The sequence below is a fragment of the Falco biarmicus genome, chromosome 8, assembly GCF_023638135.1.
Source record: "Falco biarmicus isolate bFalBia1 chromosome 8, bFalBia1.pri, whole genome shotgun sequence".
Classification (NCBI taxonomy): domain Eukaryota; kingdom Metazoa; phylum Chordata; class Aves; order Falconiformes; family Falconidae; genus Falco; species Falco biarmicus.
Genome location: NC_079295.1, coordinates 34893550 through 34911808, shown reverse-complemented (window position 1 = coordinate 34911808; position 18259 = coordinate 34893550).

Sequence of the window (18259 nt, the reverse complement as noted above, 5' to 3'; positions counted from 1 at the left end):
TACTGACTGGCATTTCCTTGCCAGTTTTCAAAATTACTTATGAAAAGGTAAGGCAGAGGTAGCAGATACAGTCCAAAGTTTACAAAATTTGCATTGCAGCTTTTCTGCATAAATTGTCCTGTACATGAGTCATGGGGTTGTTTTTTTCCTTGACAGCCAGACTGCTAAATGAAGACTGTCTTGGAGTTACTGAAGCCACAAGAACCTAGGATATCTGAGATGGCACAGCACAGCAGTGTCCATGAAAAGCAGACAGGCCTCCCTAAATCACAGTAGTAAATGAACTAGTCTAATTACTACTGTCAGTTTGCTAATCTTTACTTATGCTGAGCAGTACCTTTTCCTGTGAACAGTCACCTGAATTTAAACAGGAACTTCTGTGGAACAGTATGACAGAACAAGTGATGAGAAATTTTAATAGAGAATATTGAATACCGTATAGCAAAGCATAACACAGTAGACATGGAGATATCTGTACGGTGCCCAGGATATGTAAGGTATACTCAGAGACCATTTACAGGAGTAAATAAAAACTACAACACACAAAACAGAGTAAGGAAAGTTGTCTCTGTGAGGAGTTTACAGTCTGAATGCATAAAGACAAAAATAGTGGAAAGGTGCTTTAGTTGCTGGAGAGTATGACAGACAGCAGGGAGCCTGTGTGAGGGATGAGTCCTGGGAGCCCTCTCAGCAAGAGAGGGAATTACTGTTAGCACTCAGAGCTGTAATATTTTTCTTGTCTTTTTGCCTCAAGAACAGAAGAGTCAGCTAGACTCTTGTGGAAGAATCTCTAATGGAGAATGAAAACAAACCGATTTTCAAACCCCAGCTTTAAGTTGTGGAGATGGAAGTCAAAACAAAGACATCAACCTGACCCTGTACTTCTGACTTTTAAACTAAACAGGTTTGACCTGCCACTGCTAGGAAGGAATAAATAAAGCAACCCATGAGATAAGCCTCAGAGCCATTTTTATGACCTTGCCTGGTCTTAATCTGAAAAGCAGCAAATCATCCACTCCTGAGTTTCTTTCCCATAGCAGAACAGACAGAAACATCAGCTCAAGCCATATATCTGAGTAAGATTTTTGCCTCCATCTCCATTAATGAGATAATGCTTCACCATCTTTTCAATTACAGCCTGAATGTTAAGGAAAAATATTTAACCAATTTCAGCAATCGACAAGTATATTATTTGAATTTCCCATAGCAACAGGAAACTTTCCTAAAGTTATTTTCTTCCTACGTTTGTGCATACCCATGAAGCCAATGGAGCAATATTGAAGCTTTTCCAAGCCGAAATATCCTTCCCTTACTTTTTTTTTTTTACTACTGAGATAGATACAAATAAATAGAACATCTTCCAAAAGTGAAAAGAATGAAAACAAGGGGTGATAAATACAGAAAAGTAGACTGATGAGAGGTAGAAAATTTGCCATTAGATCTGAATTGCATTTCACTGTTATTAACATATCTGAAGATGCTGAGCTAGCACAGATGTCAAGCTGTTGAGCTAGCCCAGGAAATGTGTTGTACAGTGCTTCCATACAAGAAAAAATACCCTATTCAGACTCTCTCCAGTTTCTCTATATGTGTAGTCTGGTCAGACCTCCTGGGAAACTATCCAGAAGACAATGAAGTGAAAGAAGAGTCCTACTGGCTATTGAGATTCAGAGCAAGAGCTAAGAGTTTTTATTAACTAGTAGGAATTAAAAACATACATGCATAGAGCTCCTTACAATTGCAAGAGTAGTAATTTCACAGCAAAAATATTTATGGTTCCTGAGGGTTTTAACTTTACAAAGATTAATGCCTCCTTGGAAAGATATCTTTGGTCACCAGAACAGTTGCTTTGGCTATCTGAAGAGTGTGTGCTTAATGCTAAATAACACTTGAATGACATCCAGGAGGTAAAATCAATTTGTTTGTTTCCTTTTGCTGCTGCTTTCCCTTCCTTCTTTCAGAGACACATGCCATTGCCTCTAGCCAAGGAACTAGAGGAAGGCTTTTAGTTCTTGTTGTCTTTGTGAGCCTGAAGGTTACTCAGCACAACACACTCATCCCCAGTATTGGAGAAGAGCCGGAAACTGGATTAGATAAAGCCCATCGACCTGAAATTACTCTGCATCAAAAAATCTGATTTTAGGACTTTTCCTTGATTTTACAGTGACTGTGAAGTTTTGTAGTTCAAATCTTTTAGTCCTTTTAAAGGGTCTCTCCTCCACAGGTACTATGTGGATCTCTGCAGACCCAGAAACTGGCAGTGGCTTGGTAGACCCCACAGTCACTATGGTGTTAGGACCATTTTACTAAATGTACAGGAAAATTAGTGAAAACAATATACCCAGAGTGCTGAAAAATGAACAAAACAACCAGCATGACATGGAAAAACAACACTTGTCCTTTATGATTATTTTTTTTTTTATAACAGGCCTGGCTTGCAGGAGCAGTGGACATGAACTATTCAGATGAGGATGTGAGTTCTAAGAAGACAGAATATCTTTAACTTTCATCAGTTTCTTGACTGCACGGAGGATTTTTCCTTATGCATAGAAAAGGCAACATTATTTATCCCTGACTGAGAATCACTGATACATTTTAACAATAGAATTAGCTATTCGCTGTATTACAATGACTTGCTTTCTGTAATTTGCCATTAATATGCTTCAACCTGAAGAGTGCAAAATGTGAATTAAATTGCCACAGGAAAAAATGACAATCCTATTCTTTGATTCCATCTAAAAGCAGACAGTTATAGTCTCTTTGCTCATAATAATGTTCATCCCTGTCTTCCCAACAATTTCACCTTAACTTGAAGTTTTCTTTTTAATTCATGAAAAAGGGCAACATGCAATGTGACCTTCTTTTTACCACTTTTTAATTTACATTTTATAAATACTAAAATACGGAATATGATTATATATCTATATAGTTGTATTATATATAATTATATGTTAAATTTATGATTATAATAAATACAATTTCATAATTAAAATTTAAAAGCGGTGATTAAAATTACCACTGGTTTATAATCAAGCCTTCCCCCACCACCCCCATTCCAACAATGAAAGGGTTAAGACAACACTAAGGATTCAGTTGAAGCTCACAAAAAAACCCCACAACAGGCAGATCATGCTGAAAAGCCATTTTTAACATATTGCCTAGTCCAAAGCATATCTCCGGCATACGTCTAATACTGTACCTGTATAGACTGTAGTTCTTCCAAGAATAAACACTTTGCTAGTCTGGCAAAACAGAGGTAAACTTTGCTGCTTCTCATAGCTGTTCTCATGAAAGACAATTGCTTAAGCCATTTCAACAGGAAAACATTCTGACATCTGTGACTCCACGGGCTGTCTGCCTCATCTCTGAAAACAAGGAAAAAGAATATTTCATGGTAAACTGTAAAATGCAAATGCTCAAAATACGTAAGTATGTTCTTTGAGAAAGGTAGCATGTATCTATGACATTTTATGCGTAATGTTTTTTCCTCTCTCAAACTGCTATTTGTTAGACATTTGTAAAGTTCTGAGGCATTAGACTCCTTTATATGCATTATTTTTATGCGCATTGCTAAGTGGTCTGACTGAAAACAAGATTATGTTATCTGTATTGCGTTTTCGGTACCATCCTTACAGTCATGAATTCAGCTTATTTGTGGTAACAGCAAAGTTTTTGGTAAAACATTCCAAGATGTAAAATAGCTAACCTTTCCCCATCACATGGCACTCAAAAAATTCCCATCTCAAATCTAAGAGCACTCTGGTTTTCATTGGTAGGCATTGATAAAGCAAGGAGAGGAGGAGGAACACAGACCAAAGGAGAGCTCTGGACATAGTGGTTTTTCTGCTGGTGGAAGGATGGTGAAAGTGGTGGTGGTGTTTCCTAGACTTTTAAGACATCTCCCATATGTCTTTAACAGCACTGTTTTCAAAGTTAAATTATGCTGATGCTGAGAAAGACCTAATAGATCACTGTCCTTGCTGCAAACACAGGCCAGGCACGGTTACAGGTATGTCCTAACACATTCTGGCTTTCTCATGATCTTCACGGGCATTAGTGCTCTCCTATAAATTATTTCTTCTTGCTACAGCTTCTGCTTAACGGGACACACACTTTTTCCACCCTTTGCTCCTAGTTTTCTGTCCTGCAGTGAGTCAAATATTTTCTGGTGATGGATAACATCACATTTGAATAAATCCACCTATATATATATATAATCATGATTTCTTGCTTTTTATCTGCTCCTTTTGGAATGCAGCACACAGAGTGGGCATGGTAAATAAGTCCCTTTTATCAGTGAACATTCCCCTGTATTACGTCTCCCATTCATTCTGGAATCTACTGGCAGTTTAAAATATGCCTTATGTCAGTGCCATCACAGCCTGGAGATACATTGCAAAGCCAGGAAGAGATTGACTCTCTGATAGCGATCTGTTTGTGATACCAGTACAGATGGAGTGTCAGTCATACTCCCCACATCTGCTCCAGCTCGGGAAGAGACACAGCCTAATCATTTTTCTGTCTAGTGTGAGTATATTAGGCAGAACCCCAGCTGATAAGCAAATGTGATGGTATCACTGTCTTTCTTTCAATATATATTCATAATATATTATTTTAAATATCCTGTTGTCTAAAAACCATTGCAGCGTACACAGGCAATTTTTCCCCTTAAGTACCTCAGGAACATTGCTGGCCTCTCACACTACCGAAAACCCCCTCTTCAGCTCACCTGTCGACTCCTCCTTTGCCCCATGGGGTATTAAGGTATTTCACAGGTCCCGCACCTTTGCATGGGGAACTGCCAATTCTTTTAGCTTCAGCAGTGGCAAACACGTCAAGAAGAGCATTTTGACTCTCCTTTCAATTCTGTTTCTGCTAATGTTTACTCAGGCAAGCATGGAGAGGCCTTACCTTCCATGTCAGCTGAATGGAACCACAACACTATGCCATGTATCATCTCCCCTGCGGCACGATGTTGGCATGTTTTCTTATTTAGAACTAAAAGCCATTCAAAACATAAGTGCCTTGCCTGCCTTTCTACCCAGACGTGTTAGTATTACCAAGGGCCGGAGAGAAAGGCAGTAGACTGCGCAGCTTTGCTTCTTGGTCTGTGCACCACTCTCCACATTTACTTTAGTTGTGTCCCTTACTACCGCAGCACACTCCCGACCACGCATATCCATTTCTCCAAAGCCCACTGACACATACCTTGCCCCATACAGTACACCATGGCACGAGCCACTTTCTTTTGGTCACTTGCTGCAAACCACTTTTAAACCACTTTTTGGCAGCAGATTGCTTAAAATATGCAATTATTTTTCCCTGTGTCTCTTTATCAAAGAAGAAAAAAAATTGCTGGCAAATACTTAACCACAGTAAATCAACAGGGTTTCACTGATTTAAATGGGGGTTTGATCACATCTCACATCTGAAGGCTGACTATTTTGGTGCTGGTCCCTCACATAAAACCTTAGCAATTACCTTACACAAAAAATTTTCAACTTCATTTTCATTGCTAATAGAATATGGCAAGCTTTTGCTTCTAGCAGATCGTCACATGAATCTGGATTCAAAATCTATTTCTCTGACTTCCAGTGTTCAGATTTATTAAAAACCATTTGATGTATCCCTAAATGTTTCTGAGCCAGAACATAATCACAGTTTCATAGTCAAAATACTGATTTTTATGACATATATTTTACCAAGACTGTCACTGGCAGATCTCTAAACATTTTGTAATTTATTCAGGTTTAAATTTGCCTTTGTCACTAACTACAGGCTACGTAAATTCATAGGATCCTTTACAGACCATAATACAGGCTCTGTGAGTCCATTCTTTAATTGGAGCATCTTTTGAGCCTGTGCCCTATTAAAAAAAATAAATAAATAAATCCTTGAGGTGCTGATATTTTTCCATAATCCTTTTCTGTCTAATATTTCCTGATTAACTTTCCTTTATCTTTAGAAAATACCTCTGATTTTTAGTGCAGGACTTCTTACTGACTTCATTATTTCAAATAGAGTTTTGATACAAACCAGAGCCAAGAGCTTCTTTAAAGCCTGGCCATTTTATTTTGTGTGCCCCTTAGGAGGCAGTGCATGAGGATGCTCTCACAGTACATTTGTTTGGCAGTGCCTAAGATTAACCTCAGACAGATATTTGGTACAATACAGACAATTTTGCCCAGTACAGAGAGGAACCTTTCCTTCTCCCTCAGTAGAATGTCTCAGGGAGAAACATAATGAATTCATTCAACAGCTTAAAGTGAGACTGAGCTTATTAGATTTTTTTTTTTTAATACTCTCTCTTCTTGCCAGTAATAGCCTCTGATATTAAGTAGATTTCACATACAATGAAGTTATATGTTGTTTAGTGACATGGGTGAACAGAATGGCTAAAATTGACTTTACCAGCTTCCATAGTGACTATTACGCTCCTGAACCATTTAGACAGAGGAAGGCGTATGCTAATTCTAAGATGCTCTTTGCATTCCTTTACCTCTTCTGTGGAACAAATCGGCTGTGCATGTGCCTGCAGTGGATGCTGGCTGCAATGAGATCCTCTGCAGGCAAAGGCCAGAGAAATCATCTCTCGTTTGCCATGTTGACTAATTCAATAAATCAGAAATGTAGAAAGTGATTTTTGAACCTCTAAAAGCTTTCCATGGGGAATGATCATAGACGATTCATACCTATAAGCAGGAGGTCAGCTATTCACGCAACTTGTCATGCTGCAGACAGATGCAACTGGTCAGAAGATTCCTAGATCTACCTTTAAGGAAATCTGTTAGTACCTGGCTAGCCCCAACTACCATGGTCGTTGAAAAGATTATTTTTCCTGGTGATATTCAATGAGATGGTGAACGGGGGTCTCCCTAAGAAATTAAATAGTAATAAATATTTTTTAAAAAATAATGTCTTCATGTGGAAAGAAATACAATTGAGATGAAAACAATGACACTGTAATCAGTTAAGGACTATATTCACTGTTACCTCTGAGCAAACCATATTAGTATTACTAAGCAGTAACTCTTTATTCCAATATTTGAAATAGCTTAGCCAAAGTGCTGAGAGCAATGATTTATCAGTCTTACCCCACACATTGTGAAGAGAAGCTTCCATGAAGTCTTAGAAACCCAAGACCTGATAGACTGCTTCATTTTATTGCAGTTATTTAAGGAAAAGTGATCAAGAGAAAAGAGAAGAGAAGAAAGTATATGGAATTTCTTTTAAAGAGGTTTCTATAAGGCTTACCATCTTTTTTCTTTCCTTATTCTTACTTCAGTATTTTTGAAGTTTTCAGTATTAAAAATTTGAGAAAAAAATTTACCAATGCAGCTGGAAGGAATATGTGTTATTAAGATTCTGAACCAGCAACAAACAAACACTTCACATTAATACTTTCATCCACTTGTGTGATGAACATCTATGGCATCTTGGCAGTGGAGGTAGACACAGTATGGAAGGCCTCCAAGTTCAAAGGTGGCCTTTTGCTTTCCCTTCTTATTCTTCCCTTCTTGATCTTTCCTCCTCATTCCCAAGTTTTTCACAGACACTACTCTTCCTATGATTATACTGGTGGCTTCAAGCGGTAATTATGAAAACTAAGCAGCTGTTTTGGGTGGGGAGGTAAAACACTTGCAGAGATAAAAAGCTGGATAAAAGGGAGAATACAGGATGTGGGAATACAGCAAGTGCATCATGGCAAAGGACTGAAAACGGAGAGTCCCAGACACTGGACACGGGTCTGACATGGTTCACAGCTATTTGGAAAAATAAGTATATAAAAGCAAGAGACCACAGAGAAATTCCAGGGTGACCTCATGAAGATACTTTTTTTTCAGTAAATGATGGTACAAGAACTTTTTCTTGAGAAGTACTATTTAGAGTACAAATAGAAGACTGAAATTAATCTTTTATTCAGTCAACTAGATTTTGTTAATATTAATAAAAAAACCCCAACAGTCAAAGAAAAGACAAAATTATTGTGCATAGAGGGTCATAGCATAATTAAGTTTGGAGGGGAACTCGGCATGGGAACCCTTGTGCAACCTCCTTGTCCAAGTAGGGTCAGCTATGGGGTAAAACCAGGTTGTTCAGGGCTTTATCCAGGTGGGACTTGTCTTCCTTGGAGTCATGGTAAGATACTTACTGATTTGAACAAGACTGAGTTCTCAGCTGGGGCCAGTAATTCTGTAATTTAGAGCACCTACTAGGCAAGATAGACTTTGAAAAACACCTGCTTCCAAAGTGACATGGTAAATATGACTGTAATACAAAAAGTTATGCTTTAGTTTTCCTTTAATATGAATAATTTGAAAAAAATTACTAGAATTCTATCTTATTAGACATAATTGATCACTGTCACATAGGAATATATGGTAATCTACCTTTAAATTTGTCAGTTGTAACTAAATACAAGGTATGAAATTTCTTCATATCATTTTCCAAGGCTTTTCAGAACACAACGCTAGATTGAAATATAATAAAATAGCTCATGTGTCCAAATATGAAGTGAAAAATAGGCTGTGTTTGTGTAAGACTGGCTGACTGAAATAACAATGGAGATTGAAGTAAACTGTGGCTCATAAATGATGAGGTGAAAGGAGGTAGACATGATTGCACAGTAGTTGGTATTGAGTTCAAAAAAAAGTAGTTAGGCACACATCGTTTAATCAAACCTTCTTCTCCTGCTTTGAGAAGTTACACAGCACAATGAGCTCAGACACACAGACTGAGATAAATAATGCAGGTGGGTACTCTAATACATTTTAAACAGCTGTCTGGGGAAAAAAATGTTTATTTCTTCAGATACTTTCAAAGAAAGATCCAAGTTGCAAATTCTCCTCTTTTTCCTTTGCTTTATGATCATACATTTCCTCATGCCCTACAGTGTAAGAATTATTTCTTTGTGAAGGACTTCATAGTGGCATCACTGCTAACGTGTTATGAAGTGTCACAGATTTAAAAAGTTAGGGACAGACTTTTCCAGGGATGTGCAGCCTCCCTGACCTGCCTTGCCACCAGCCTGGCATAGGCACTGCAGCCGTTACTCCATTTCCAGAAACACTCTATTATATATAAAAGGAAGTACTCCGGGATCTCAGATATGATTGATAGTGGTGGAAAAAGGGTCAACACTGTAAGTTTTTGGGTTTCATCCTAGGAGATGTCTAGTGATCAGGGCAGCTCTGCTTTCTCTGACCCTGAGCCTACCATCGAAAGGGCCATCTGTGAGGCTGAGCCCACTAAAACGCAACCGAGACAGGGCTGACAGGACTTTAAACCAGAACATATAAGACCTGTAACTTCTCAAGAACATCGATGGATTTGGTCAGTAAGGAATAAAATAGGCATGATACAGTTTTTAGCAAACATCTATTTCTCTACTCAGCCTTTTCTGAGCTTTTGCTTTGGCACCTTCTCAAAATTCATTGAGAAACCACCCAGAAAGAGAGGTGGGTGGGTGGTTTGGTTTTTTTTCCCCGTGGATCAGATCAAGTCTGCTTACCCTGCTTTGATGAGACTTGCCGGATTCACATCACTGCCTCTATGAAAATAAAGGGTTGTAACTCCTAAGCCCATGGAAACACGTGGTCTCCTGGATATAAACTCGCTGTGTTGTAAATGAAAAAACTGATTTAAACCAGCAAGTGCTCTGCCAGGTACTGTTACAATTACAGAGTTAGCAACACCTTTGACTCCTGTAAAAGTATTTATTTCAGGGCAGAACCCATATTCTTCACTAAACAGCAAATCATTAGCTACAGGACTTTTTTTCTTTTTCTTTTTAGGTTTTCTTTGGTGTTACAGGTAGCTTTGCTACTTTTGAGGAGTGTTGGTGATTATTGGGTATGCAGTGATTAATAACACCTGCTCTTAAAGCAAGTTGTCAGTTACATGTCCATAGTGGCATAGCTATCTGAACAAAGAAGGAAAGAAAAGGAAAGCTCACATGCATGCTGAGGTCTCTCATTTTGCCCAGAGCTTAGACAAGCCAGCTGATCTCAGGTGGCTTTTGGAGCTGGGTTGCCCTCAGCCTCCTGTGCTTGGTGAACCTCACTTAAACCAGGATTGAATATCTTCTCTGTTCAAGGTTGTTCCGTTCAAGGGCTACTCCACAATCCCAGGCTAAGTATTTTGAGGTCAGTTCAGTTGCAGGCAAATCTTTACAAATTTCTGTACTAACAGTGAGAACAATCATTTTATAACATTGTTGACTTGCTGCATATCTGCTGAAAGCCCCTGTAAGATTGAACATCTTGAGTCCATATATTAGACAGTAATACCAAATACTTATAAAATCGATAAACATAATTAATATCTTCAAATATTCTTCAAAATTTTGGCTGGAGTTTGACCTTGCTGAATTTTCTTCCCAAGTCAATACACAATTAAGATTGTTTGAGGCTGATAGAGGTAACAGGTAAGTTGTAAATATACCCAAATGCCTGACGGAATCATTCTGCTTAGGATAATTTACATTGGCTAAAGAATTGTCCTTGGTTGGTAATTTTCTTTGAAAAAAGTTTCAATATTCTTCTACCACATTTTTTTTTTTAAAAAGATGGCTAGATAGATAAATAAATAAATAAACATTAACAGTGCAGATGAGGTTACTAGAAACTAAGGCTCTTCATGAAAGTATTGTTGTAACCAAAGACAGCGAACTTAGAATAATAAGCATCCACAACAAGTTTTGCTTTGATGTGGTAATGCAATGAAAGGAAAAACGCACGATTAGATTTTCAAAGATTAGAAGGTGAAGAAAGATTTAAATTGAATACTAATTTAGTTTGGAAAGCCTTGAGGAAGATACACCCTTCACACAGAAATTCTTGTTTTGAATTAGCAAGGTGTTTCATCTGCCAGATGAGCATAATTGAAGTAAAGAGTTTATACGGACAGAATAGGAGCAACCCTTGTCTTTATCCTTCACACCCCCCTTAGCTGCAGTGCTCTGCCGTTATTCAGCATAGGCAGTCACAGCTGGAGACTGGTGAGGAGGTCAGTGCTTGTGAGGAGACATGGAACGATTTTAATCTGACAGTAGCTAAGGGGAAAGAAACTGCCTGGAGCTGAGCCTGCTTGTAATGGTGGGTGGTGAAACACACAGCCTGTATCTGAGCATAGAAATGGAACAGGCTGCAGAAATGGAAAAGTCCAATTTGAGACGCATGTAGACACAAGACCAAATCCACCTTTTTGTCAGCAAAAAGTTTCTTGGAAAAGAATTCCCTCTAGAATTTATTGAAACCATCGTGTTTCTCATGCAATATTAGAAATCCTTTTGATACTTATTTATGCATCCGTGGCTTCAACAGTACACAAAATAGTAATACTAAATAATTAAAACAAATAATGGCATAACAATTTGGCTTTATCGTATTTGCTGTTACTTGTCAAACTTCAGATATCTTTAGGATATTTTGGCCCCATGATTTGATGGCTTTAATGTGGAAGATTGCTACCTTTGTAGTCAGCTCTGCAGAGGACTGTGTAACCTTTCGTTATGTGAGATGCCAAACTGACAGTTCAGTCAAGCTGTGAATGAGCAGAGAAACTTAATTTAGAATGAGGCAGCCAAAATATCCCTTAATAAGTTTCAATTTATGATTACTTGCAAATCAGACCATACATATTTTATTCCCTTTCATTTTAACTGTGATGAGTGAGGTGAAGATCAGAGTTCAGGAACTGGCTATTGAAAAGAAGTGGGCAGCCATGGGAGTCAGTGGGCAGAAATTACTTTTCCCCAATATCTGGCACGACTGGACTCACTTATCAAAGACTGGGTTTAAACATTGCAGATGAACCACACATTTTCCAAAGTTTTTTGCATAGTTTTCAGTAATGATACTAACAAAATAATTTTTGTGACTTAAGGAACCTTAGACAGATCTGACCTTAGTCAAGTACAAGCAACTAAACTCCACTTCTGTGGAGTGTCATGAGGTAGAGACCAGACCCAACAACTGAATCATCTGAAAACATTTTAAAACCTATCTCTCATTTGATTGAAGAAAGGTTTTTTTAGAACAGAGCTTAGGATAATAAAGGACTCTTTGATAATCAGGGAAAAAAACCCCAAATAAACTAAAATAATTTAATCTTCACACATAATCAGACAAAACACCACACAGAAGGTAAACATTTAACTTATATTTCCCATACAATACAAAACAGTTTATATTTCTTCTTTTAAGGCATTGGAATTTACCTGGAAAACCAGTGGCTCTGTTTCTCAGAAGCATTACTCCCACAAGTTACCACATCAAAATTAACCCTGGAAAGAAGAAACAGCAGCAGACATGAGGCACTTTCCATACAAATAAAAAATGTCAAACCTTTAATTTACACCTTTGTCTAAGAGTTAAATGGGTTTATGGGATAATTAATGATCTGTTTTATTTTGCAGTTCTCTTCTGTAATGTGAATGCAATGCCACTGAAGTGGCTAGGTGGAGGTGAATGAGAAATATATCTGACATTAGAAACACTTCATATTATTCTCCCTAAATAATCCATAGTAAGAAGTACACTGCTAAATTGGATTCTCTGAATTAGTATTCCAGAGCTATCTTCTTTCCATTAGTGGTTTATGGAATGACGTTTCTAATTTAAAAGCAGTGAATAAGCCAGTTGAGACCTCTTGTTGCAGCCAACAAACATCAATTAATCCGTATTGGTTTATCTGAGATCATAGAATTGTAGAATCACAGAATGGTTTACCTTGGAAAGGACCTTAAAGAACACCTAGTTCCAACCCCCTGCCATGGGCAGGGACAACTTCCACCAGAACAGGCTGCTCCCAGCCCCATCCAGCCTGGCCTTGAACCTTCCAGGGATGGGGCACCCACAGCTTCTAATCTGTGCCAGTGCCTCACCACCCTCACAGTAAAGAATTTCTTACTTATATCTATTTTAAATCTACCCTCTTTCAGTTTAAAGCCATTCCCCTTTGCCCTATCCCTAGAGGCCCTACTAAAAACTCTGTCCCCATCTCTCTTATAGGCCCCCTTTAGGTACCAGAAGGCCACTATAAAGTCTCCCCGGAGCCTTCTCTTCTCCAGGCTGAACAACCCTAACTCTCTCAGTCTGTCTTCATAGGAGAGGTGCTCCAGCTCTCTGATCATATTTGTGGCCTCCTCTGGACTCAGTCCAACAGGTCCATGTCCTTCTTATCTCGGGAGTCCCAGACCTGAATGCAGCGCTTCAGGTGCGGTCTCATGAGAGCAGAGTAGAGGGGGACAATCACCTCCCTCACCCTGCTGGCCATGCTGGTTTTGATGCTGCTTAGGATACGGTCAGCATTCTGGGCTGCAAGTGCACATTGCCAGGCCATGCTAAGCTTCTTGTCAACGAGCAACCCCAAGTCCTTCTCATTAGGGCTGCTCTCAACTCGTCCTCTGCCCAGTCTGTGTTTGTGCTTCCGATTGCCTCGACCCAGGTGCAGGACCTTGAAATTGGCCTTGGTGAACTTCATGAGGTTTGCTCGGGCCCACCTCTCAAGCCTGTCAAGGTCCCTCTGGATGGCACCCCTTCCTGCCAATGTGTCTCCTGCACCACACAGCTTGGTGCCAGCGGCAAACTTGCTGAGGGTGCACTTGATCCCACTGGCCATGTTGCCAATAAAGTTGATAAACAGCGAAGGTCTCAATGCTGATCCCTGAGGAGCACCACTCGTCACAGGTCTCCACTTGGACACTGAGCCATTGACCACAATTCTTTGAGTGTGACCATCTAGCCAATTCCTTGTCCACCAAGTGGTCCATCCCTCAAATCCATGTCTCTCCAATTTAGAGACAAGGATGATGTGTAGGACAGTGTCAAATGCTTTGCACAAATTCAGGAAGGTGACATTAAGTCACTCTTCACTTATACACCAATTCTGTAACCCCATCATAGAAGCCACGAAATTTGTCAGGCATGATTACTGAAGCCGTACTGACTGCCACAAATAACCTCCTTTTTTTCCATGTGTTTTAGTTCAGTTTCCAGGAGGATTGGCTCCATGATCTTGCTGGGCACAGAGGTGAGGTTGACAGGCCTGTAGTTCTCCAGATCTTCCTTTTTTCCCTTTTAAAAAAGGGGGTTATATTTCCCCTTTTATAGTCAATGGGAATGTCACCAGAGTACCATATTTTCTCAAATACGATGGATAGTGGCTTAGCCGCTTCATCCACCGGTTTCCTCAGGACCTGTGAATGCATCTTATCAGGTCCCATGAACTTGTGCACCTTCAGGTTCCTTCAACGGTCTTGACCTTCTTGATCTCCTTCTACAGCGGGTCGTTCTTCATTCTCCCAGTTGCTGCCTTTGCCTTCTGCAACTTGGGCAGTGTGGCTGCAGCACTGGCTGCTGAAGACTGAGGCAAAAATGTTGCCAAATACCTCAGCCTTCTCCATGTCCCAGGTAACCAGGTCTCCTGTTTCCTTCTAGAGAGGGCCCACATTTTCCTAGTCTGCCTTTTATCACTCACATACATATAGAAGCTTTTCTTGTTTCCCTTGACATCCCTGGCCCCATTTAACTCTATCAGGGCTTTGTCTTTCCTAACCTGATCCCTGGCTGCTCTGACAATTTCTCTGTATTCCTCCCAAGCTACCTGCCCTTGCTTCCACCCCCTGTAAGTCTCAGTTTATAATTTTGAAAATCCCAGTATTTTAACCACTGTTTCATAAAAAATGAAATTTCTATTGTCACTGCATGAAATTCACCTTTAGTACAAATATATCAAACAAAAGACGGTAAACAAAAAATGCTCATCATCTTCTTAATATAAAGAAATAAATGTTTTCATACCTATCAATGGCTATGATATTTCTTGCCAATGATCCATGTCTGCACTGGACAATATTTTTTGGCTAACGTAGATGTTTAAAAGATGTGAAAATGATTCTGCTTATTGATTTCCCTTCATACTTAGCAGATAAATCAATGGGATGTGAAGACAAGGCTCCATTAAAATGATTTCTGGTGACATCACTTGTGCCTGGAAGTTTCCACAGTAACGACCCTTGAGTTTCTCTGCAAGAGGTCATTCAGACAAAGGAGCGCAGTACAGTCATATGCCTCTTGTGTGCTTAAGACATAATTTCTTTTTTTAGGATAATTTTATTTCTTAGTAAATATTTCTCCTATGACGTAGGTACGACTTCTTCATATAAAAAGAGAAAGCAGAAGAAAGGAAAAACCAAACAGGTACATTACTTCATTGTGCATGTTAAATAACCCCAGCTGACCTGACTGTCAAACACAACTCCTATAGTCTAATACAAGAAAGCCCATAATATAAATGTCTCTCAGAAGGGCTATACGTACACAGTAGTATAGAGATGCCAAAGATGTACCATCGTTTGTGAAATTGCTGTGGCAGCTGCCATGATTACTGTAGAAGAGTAACTAATAGCAAAACTTCTGCAAGCTTTGTTCCATGCAAAATTCGTAACCAGAAAGATCCCTGAAAAGGGTCTGGTCACTACACTGCGCACAATCCACAAGCTGAAGTTTTTGTGGTTGACACCATTTTACTATTGTCCTGATTGCCATAAGTGCCTCCTCAGGGATGAAGATCCCTTATGACAAGGCACCATAGAAAGAGCAAGAGGAAAGTCCATACACAAAACCTTCTACAAGCTGTATGTGACACAAGGTGACAGGGAGTTATCGGAAATACGTAGTAGGATGCCACTCAGCCAAATAAAGAAGTGTATCATGACATAAGTACTACTGAAATTATAAGCTTTATGTTCAAGGAAACTTTGAAAAGTGATGTGAAAGGGTTGTGGTGTGAACTGGCTTTGCATTGTCTATTGACCTTCTTAGTTACCAGTGGACAATACCACTGTTCCTTGCAAGAGAGCTGTCAGGGCTGGGATTGAAGAGCTATGCTTAATCAAGTTCAGGTTGACCTCAAGTAACTACATGTCCTTAAGCCACAAGACAAACTGGTAGGATTTTTTTTTTTTTTTTTTAACAGAAGAGAGACAGATGGAATTGAGATGTAGATTGGGTAATCATATAGTCAAAGATGGTCTTCTTTGTGGGGTTAAAAAGATAATCTTGTGTAGAAAGGGTGAGTGAATAAATAGCTTGGAGGAGAACTAGGAGAAAATTGAATCATCAGGGAAGGGCAATATTTCAAGAAAAAGAGAATGGTGGCAGTATTGAAGGCAGTTGTCAGATCGCAGAGATGAAGACAGAGTACAGCTTCTGGGACTTGGCTAAGAACAGGCCATTAAAAATTTTGGCATGAGTGCTTTGAATCGATTGTGTGCAAAGGATGCAAGGCAGAGCTAACAGGTCTGAGCATGGAACTGAGGGAATTGAAAACAGTATGGTAAATAAGAATAAAGATAAATGAGAACAGGAAGTTAAAGTGGTCTGTATAGAAAGAAATGGACTAAAGTGTAAGATTGTTTATTCTTACTAGGAAATACCAGAGCAGGATTGTATAATGAAGATGGGGAAAATAGAAACTGCACTATATGAGAAAGTTAGGACCAAAGTAATATGACAGTGAATGAAAGAATGCTCAGCAGATGTGATGAGATGCAATAAAGTGCAGAGGCTGGATGACATTTTTCAATCAATGTAAAGAGGGAAGAAAGCAGACATGAAAAATAAGCAAAAAAGGAATAAGACGTTGTGTGTTTGATAATTTTATCTTCAAAGAAGCTATTAAGAATGTGTGAAGACACAGCAGGCAGGATGCAGAAGAATGGCAGAGATTTAAGTGTGTCTTGTGATGAAAACATGATAAAAATCAGCTGTAAGAGGGATGGATCAATCAAGAATTCATTGGTGAAGGTAGACTACAGATAATAAAAAGCCCAAGTGACAGGTTCTAATAGACTATGGAAAGTACATTGGGATTGTATAGAAGGGAAATTCAGAAACCAAATGGTATGGGAGAATAGGACATGGCAGAGATCAATTGATTAAATTCAAAGAAAGAGGCAGCAGTGGAGACACCATCCACTAGAAGTGCTGGGGGAAATAATCCCCAGTTGCTTCCAGGATGACCATGACCACAGTGCCTATATAACCCAGAGGGAGTTTGGGGCTTCAGTGGCTTTGGCAAGCTCAGAGATCTCAGCAGGTCTCAAGTGATGTCAGGTCCCCAGATGTCTGAATGCCTTTTTAGTGCTGAACATCTTCATCACATGCAAATTTTGCTCAGAGAGAAGCGATGCAACTCCTCTGGCTATTCTGATCTTTGATCTTTTTTCCTCCTTCTAATGGAAGAAATCATCATCTGACATTTGCACAGCACTGAGAAAAGGTGGGAACAAATGTAAACAACCTCAAAGCATCTGGGTCATCTTATGACTGGAAGTTCATTTGGCCTCTGGGTCGTTACAAGACACAGAAGCACAGTTTCTGTCAATTATCAGGGAGTATTTTAAATGGCAAATTATTCTATTTTTCCAACCATGCAATTCACACTAAGTATTCAATAAAATTATCATTAAAATCACTCCATGCAGATCTACGATAAGCAGAAGTAAAAATACTAAAAATATTAAATGCAGAGCTACAGACAACAGAAAGACTGTAGTTTACTTGGTTCTGCTTTTGTTCCATAGTATATAACTTACAGAGAAAGTTTTAAGAAGCTGTTTCATGAGAAAATGTTATCCCAAGAAACTAGGACCAGATCCTTCATGGAGAAAGATATTACAAAACCAATCAGTGGAAGTCTTTTTAATATAACACTCAGTCTACATTGTTTTCTCTGGAAGAAGAGCAATATTGCATTGAAAGATGGGGATCACCATCTCCTAGTTGGCACTTTGATGTGCTGCCAGTGCCCTCCTATGGCACAGTACTACTTTTGGATTATAGCAATGCAGAACCTCCTGGACAGGAAGATCTTACCAGTGGTCTACAAAAGCAGCCATTCCCGTATTGCCCATCACCGTGGGGTATAGTGTGGTCCTTCTGGAAACAGTGTCCTGTCAATTCGTAAGAAACTCAGATCCATGTTAATCAAGAAAACATTTGTAACGTAACCATCTTTCCCTGCAGGGATCTTCCTAGTGTGCAGCACTATGTGATTAGCTGGCAGAATTAGTCAAAAGGTTTTCTCACTTGTCCTCTTATTTCCACACACACCCCTCTCACACAGCTGGTATTGGCTAGTCTAGCCTGGCAAATCCCATGCCCTTTATCTCATGGGAGATCTGCTCTTACTCCATGGTCACACACCATGTGAAAAGCTTATCTGAACAAGTGACATTACCTCCTACTCTGTG